At 34.7% G+C, this 6,856-nt stretch overlaps 1 long non-coding RNA gene across 1 annotated transcript; it reads left to right on the plus strand.

Annotated features, from left to right (window-relative positions):
• Nucleotides 1–2,443: 2,443 nt before the first annotated feature.
• LOC126630527 (uncharacterized) lies at nucleotides 2,444–5,507 on the plus strand. Its single transcript, XR_007626025.1, has 2 exons — nucleotides 2,444–2,936; nucleotides 4,830–5,507. It is a non-coding gene; the product is annotated as an uncharacterized LOC126630527 (long non-coding RNA).
• The last annotated feature ends 1,349 nt before the right edge of the window (nucleotides 5,508–6,856 follow it).

Below are 6,856 nucleotides of genomic sequence, written 5' to 3' on the forward strand. Positions count from 1 at the left end.
TTATCCAACCATGATACTGAAAAGCATGTGTGTTTAAATCAAAACTTTTACTCCAACATACAATGCTTCAATAAAGAAGTAAACATGAACATTACTAAGGACTAATTTATAAGTGTTTTATGACTGAAAAAGCTTTTAATGAGAGTGTTTTTTTATAAACTAATTCTTAGTAAAAGTACAAATGAATTCTGAAGAAAAAAAAAATACTTGAAGTACTTCATACAAGAAACACATAACTATTATTTCTTCCAAAAGCACTTGAGTGCTTTTCGAACCCAAGAACAATTTCACCAAAGCATTTTCAGTCATTTTAAAGAACTTGCAAATGAGCCCTAATACAATTATTTACAGCACTTTTAACAGTGCAATGCATTTGTTTTCAGTGGTTTTTTTTTTTTACAAGTCCAACTTCTGCAGCCCCTAATTTATGTTTTTTTTTTTTATTTCCCACAGTTGTAATATAAAACATGCCACAGTGTATGGTCTATTGCCTGTATAGGCTCAGTACTTTTGCAGCTTGTGATGTAAGAAAAAAAAAAACTAGGGTTCATAAATTAACCTATCTACCCATTATTCCCATCTCACCAACATGCAAATATCCTATATGCTTTCATACACCCAAATTTACGACAATTAATTAATTAATCATTCCGAAGCTATGTCAATTCCCCTTGAATGTTTGAATTGAATAGATGAATGCGACATGGAGTAAAAGAAAAAGGTAAAAGATGTAACCTAGGTGGTGGGGTGAAAAATAAAACGGCGTCGTCGAACCTAGGGCAAACATATATTCACACGCACCAAAGGGAGGAACCCAGAAAAGTCGCCGAGGAATTGGGGGTCGGCGAAAGGTAAAAACTAAAAAGGTTAAAAGGCAAAGTGAAAAATGAGAGAATGGACTCCCTCTGCCCCATCTGTCGGTCATCGCCTCGAATTCATCGTCCTGCACTTCAGCTCTAAAGTGACACGCCAGCCGAGGGTCCCATTTTTTATTGTTTATTTTATGAATTAAAAATTAATCTTGTTCGAAATTAATTAATTAATTAATTAATTTTGTGATTTCGCATAAAAGTGACAAAAGTATTAAATGGGGTTTCCATCATCGGGCAGCTCAATCACTCAACCACTCCTCTGACTCGCTTCATAGCTCCACTGTTTGTTTTGATTCTTTTTTTTATTTATTCATATTTGTTGGAGAAATATTTTATAATAATATTAAAGAGATTAATTTTATAAATTAAATAACATAAAAATAATAAATAACTTAAATATTAATAACGTTCTTATTTTTTTATTACAGATACATTATTTAATTTATACATTTACTATTACTCAAGTTTTTATATGTACCCGACTAGTCATTGTTATGTGATTGTTTTTTCACTTTTTGATCATTGTACAATGATAGTATCCTACGGTCAAAAATGGTCCATCGATCACTAGGCTTACACAGAGTATAGTCGTAGGCTCACTATTGGCTACCCTTGGTATCATGTTTGATGACACAATCAAACCCCCCCCCCCCTCCGGCCCTAAATGAAATGGTGAGTGTTTTTTTTTTTTTTCACTTTTTGTGGTACTAATTCTCATGCTCCATGCTGTACGAGGAGGCTCATCTGCCAAATCCGACGGTGGATATCATATCATATCATTTTCATCCATCAAATCCAACCTAATAAATTGACCAAAATAAAAACCCTGGTATAAACATGTTTTTTTCTTTCTTTAATTCATTTGTGACTATACAATTTATTAGTATACTATATTTTTACTATGTTTGTAAGAAGTTTTAGGTCTGATCAATTAACAGATTTATCAAGGGGTCAACTTCGGTACTTGACTACGTGGCAGTTGAAAAAGTTTCTAAAGAGTGCCTCTGATGACCCCTTGGTTGTTGGGGTATTCCACAAAGTGTTTGACAAAATGTTTGAGTGAAACTTAGCAACACTCGTCAGCACTTTGGTGTGTGTTATTGTTGACATTTATCGACAGACTCACTCGAAAGTTGTCAACTTCTATTCAACATATGCTCAATATGGCTATACATATATATCACTTCAGCTCATCAACTGTTCGATAAAATGGCACCCTAAACAATTTATATGTTGTTTCCGCCTAAAAAATTTAGCACACTACCCCCTCTATTTCTCCAATGACCTCCCTTTTATGACGTGTTTGGTATCAAATTATTGTCTAACTCATTTTATCGAAAATTTGGAAAAACAATTAAATAAAATTTATGACTGTGGCTAGACACAGTAAAAGAAGAGAGAGAGAAGGAGAGATGGTGCATGGGGTCGTGGTCATTTCTGGAAGTGAGAGATGAGAACCCAGCTGGTAGGGAGTCTGCATCTATGTTTTTGTCTTTTTATAAGGCATTTATTATTCTACATATTATAAGGTTTTTTTTATATATATTTATAAGTCACCCCCTCCCACCCCATACCATACTAACCATACCATATCATCGTTCTCTACATTCTCATCATCATTATCATCCTTCATCTCTCTCTCTCTCTCTCCTCTCTCCTTCTCTCTCTGAACCCCCTTGAAGATAGGCGATACTCTTGGGGGACAAAGGGATAAAAGAGATCAGAGAAACAAACACACACATACATAAAAAGAGATACACTGACTCATGGATATATTATTGTAGCTAGGGTTTCGAAGATGTTGAAGGAGAAGAGGAGCTTTAGCTTTTGAGGGGAATGTTGTCTGGCTCGAGGACACTTTCCTTGATCTATAATCTCTAGATCAACCGTTATATACCTATACATATATCTATATATGTGTTTGTATATGTTGTGTGTATCATCTGCATACATAGATGATCAGGTTAAGTAGTGTCGTCGGACCAGGCTTCATTCCCCCCAATTCATGGCTTCCGATCCACACGGAGACCTTTTTTCCAGGGCAGATGGGTTCTTCATCAGAAGGTTTGATTTCTATTTTTTTTAATTATTTTTATTTTTATCGATTTGCTATTTTGGGTTTTATTTTTAAACTCAGTTTAGAATTCTGGGTTTTTGTTTTTAGAACAATTAAGGTTGTTAGTTATGTGCATATTGGTGTAATGAGGAGTATCTTGACTACTTTTGTTTTTCATGGACTTGCATGAAAGGTTTGATTGCTGGATCTCCTTTTCATTTATTTTTGTTCTTGTTTGAATCATCATGCTGTGATGATTGTAGCCTAATGATGCCTTCCAGTATCTGATCTGTCTGTTTCTGCCATTTTTTCAGATCTGCCCCCCTTTTTATTATTTTTGTTCATTAAAAAAAAAACTTTGGTAGACATTCTTTCCTCTCTTTCACGTTATAATTCTCTCTCTTAGGGTTTCGTGGGTCTAGATTTATTAGGCTACGATATATCTAAACAAATCTTTTAGAAAATAGCAAATTAATTTTATGCTTAGGAGAACAAGCAAAGAAATGACACCCTTTCTGACACTGTTCAAATGCCTATTTTCATCTGTCAAAAATATATAAATATAAAATTAGCTTCCCTGAACACCCATCTGTTTCTGACTCTTAATCTAATGCTATTAGTCAGTAATCCTTTTGCAGTCTTGATTATAAAGTATAATAATGCATAAATAGATTAGTACTTTCCTATTTTCTCAGATCAGTCTATTATTCTCACACTTTTACCTATTAGCTTTGATAATGTTTCTATTAGACATCTCTTGTATCTTGAACTTGTTTCTTTACAAATGTGATGAGCATATGAAAATGTAGGTTCAGCAGAAAGTACGAATACTATAACTTTGGGAAAGTGCTTGTCCAAAAGGAAATCTGTTCACTTGCCTTTTCCTTTAGATTATTTTCTTTACCAATTGACACCAATTTGAAACCCTAATATTGTTTATCATGGAGTTACTGTGAATGTTGTGAACTTGTGTTTCTCAAAGCATTAGTCCCCCACAATGATTTAACTCCACCTTGGTTTTTGCCCTTTATTATGGCTTTATATGACTAAACTGTGGTTGTTCAAAGAGTCAATGGAGCTTAATTAGAACCCAACCAGGGCTGAAAATTAAAGGTGAGTAGTTTTATTTTATGAACATTTCTTTTTTGTTTCAGTAATTTATATACTAGGCAAGAAAAGTTGTGCAGGTATCCAAGATGCTCCATCAAGTTACAAAGTATCATTAACTAATTTGATCAATTGTTTGTGAGAATTTTCTCAAGTTCAAGAATTCCCTTCGTATTCTTGAAGGGCAGCTGATTAATCCCAGTTTTAAAACTGTTTTTGGTTGTAGAGGAGAATTTCAAACCCTTGCTGGATTAACCCCAGTGGCTTAATCCCAGACTTAAATTGATGCGTAATCAGTCTAGTGTAATTTGTATCTCCTTTAATTGCTTTCCTTCATATTTGCATCTATAATTTGCTACTTGAGAGAACCTCCCAAATGAATAGAGAGAATTAAAAAGGTTGAATACAAGGTTCTGGAAGAAGAGTTGTCATGGTTTCTAAGAACACACATGGTAAATGCCACTGCTCTAATGTAAAATCCAAGGAAACCTCTCTCTCTCTCTCTCTCTCTCTCTCTCTCTCTCTCATGACACACTCAGAAAGGCCATCACATTCATCTTCAGATGCTTGATATTATTAATAGGGTCCTTGTTAATACATGGGGTCTGCTTGTGTCTCTCCTTTTAGAATTTCACTGTTAGTTTCCCTCTCACAAAACCCTACTTGTAAGAAAAGTCAATCCATGAAAAAAGCAGCTGGTTTGGAATCAAGGAAGCAATCTCAAATGCTAGCAATCAATTATATACTTTTCTTGTGGCTGCAATCACAAATCTATTTCCTTGTTTTCATTGCAGGATGCTTCTCCTTTTTCGTGACCCTTCTTAATTAGTGATAATTTCCCCGGAAAGGGATTAAGATTAACGTATGAATGCCGACTCACTGTCACAAGACTTCCTTTTGGGAAGTTGAATCTTTTTTGACCTTTGCAAACATAAAAGTAAAGCCTTTATTATTGCTTTCTTTGTGCCAAAAACTTTCCCCACACCCACAGACACAGAGAAAGAAGAAGGAGATGAGGTTGGAGTCATCAGCTGTCCTTTAGGGCGAGCTACAATGAAAGCTTTTTGTGCATGGCCACAACTTTCGATGAATAATTGGGGTGTGATTGTTCCACTTGACCAAGACTTCTTAGGTTTTAGTTAATTCAGTAATTAATTCAAGCTTTTGTATAGGAGTACTTTGGATTATTGTTCCTAGCTATATAGCTAGCTATTAGATCGATGTGCATGGGAAGTTTGGGCTATTGGTCCTAGCGGATGGGAACTTGTGGTGGACCTCGTATTCGTAATAGCGCCATACAAATATAGGTGCTGTAGTACTACTTACAGTTGTTTGAACTAAATAAATCCTCATTGAGTCATGTATTGGTAATAGGGTAATAATTGGAGACCACCTGTGTATCATGACATCACGTGTCTCTTCTCACATGTATTGTGATGTGAAAGTTATAGAATACTCCAACTTCTCTTGAATCATAAGATCCTTTCTTCTCATATATTTCTTTGTAATTTTGTACACTCACAAGGGAGTGCTAGAAACTAAACTCCGAGTGTTCTCTACTTTTGTTTTTCCTACTTTAGGGTTTCAATTTATCTTATTAGAACGGTTCCGATCATAAACACAAATATTAAGTTTTGTGCATCAATTACGAAGTGTTTTGAAGAGGCAAGTTAATACCTCTTATCGGGACCAGTTTTGAATGTCAGAGTCCAGTAAATAGTTCTGAACGCTTTTTGGGGCATAGATTAATTAATCATAATGCTAACCTGGTTAGAGGTATTCCCTTTTACATTCATGGCCGTAGATTTGTACAAGGAAAAAAAAATCCTTATTTGTTAACTAGTTTGTCGGATTTCCATTATTTGGACCGTACAAGTCCAAAACTTGAGGGTCGAGCTCAAACTAAGCTTTAGGTTCAGAGAAATGCGCATCAAGTTAAGTCTGGGCTTAGCAAATAACGTTTTGAACTAGTAGAGAGGAATGCAATATGGCCAATAATATTTAAGAATAGTTCAAGTTTCTAGTACAAAACCATCATTCATAAAAAGCCCTGCTCAAAAAATGTATTCTCATATAGCCTTGTTTGACATGACAAAAAATATTGACACATGGAAAATGGAAAATATCGATACAAAATATCAAAAACTCAATTTTTCTTCAACAAAACACACATTAATTCTCTTAACAAAATCCACGATTTCCCCACACATGCATGAAAGGGAACTGATCCATGCTTCATATAAATGTAGAATGCATTGACCTTAATGCATCCGGTGACTAGCTACATATATCATTGTTTCCCTATTTTCGGCCGGACTGGGTGGCCTAGAAGGACTTTCGGTCCTTCTTTGGTTTAAATGCACAAGCATGCTATCACATGGCCGAGATTGGCCTACTTAGAAAAGATGTAAAAGTGATTGTGTTTACGCCTTAGATTTGACTTCTAATCAAATCAAGGCTTTGAACGAACAACCAATGGCGTAGCCATGAATTATTCAATGGGTGGACTAAGTAAAAATTATTACTTTGAAATCAAATTTTTAATCTTTTTTTGCGTACATAAAGCTATATAATAGTAAACTTGAAAGTAATAATTGAAGAAATTTATATTGCCACTTAGTACTACGGTCTAATGGTATTCTTCTTCACTTGTAAGTGAGAGGTCTTAAGTTCAACTCTCGCCAAAGGTGAATTTAAACCACATTATTGTTAGTTTATTGTGAAGCTTAGCTCACTTCCTCACCCCTTAGTATATATAATATCATGTGTTCCAAAAAAAAAACAAAAAAAAAGGTAAGAAATTTATATTATGTTTCTAAAC

The sequence above is a fragment of the Malus sylvestris genome, chromosome 7 (genome assembly GCF_916048215.2).
Source record: "Malus sylvestris chromosome 7, drMalSylv7.2, whole genome shotgun sequence".
Lineage (NCBI taxonomy): Eukaryota > Viridiplantae > Streptophyta > Magnoliopsida > Rosales > Rosaceae > Malus > Malus sylvestris.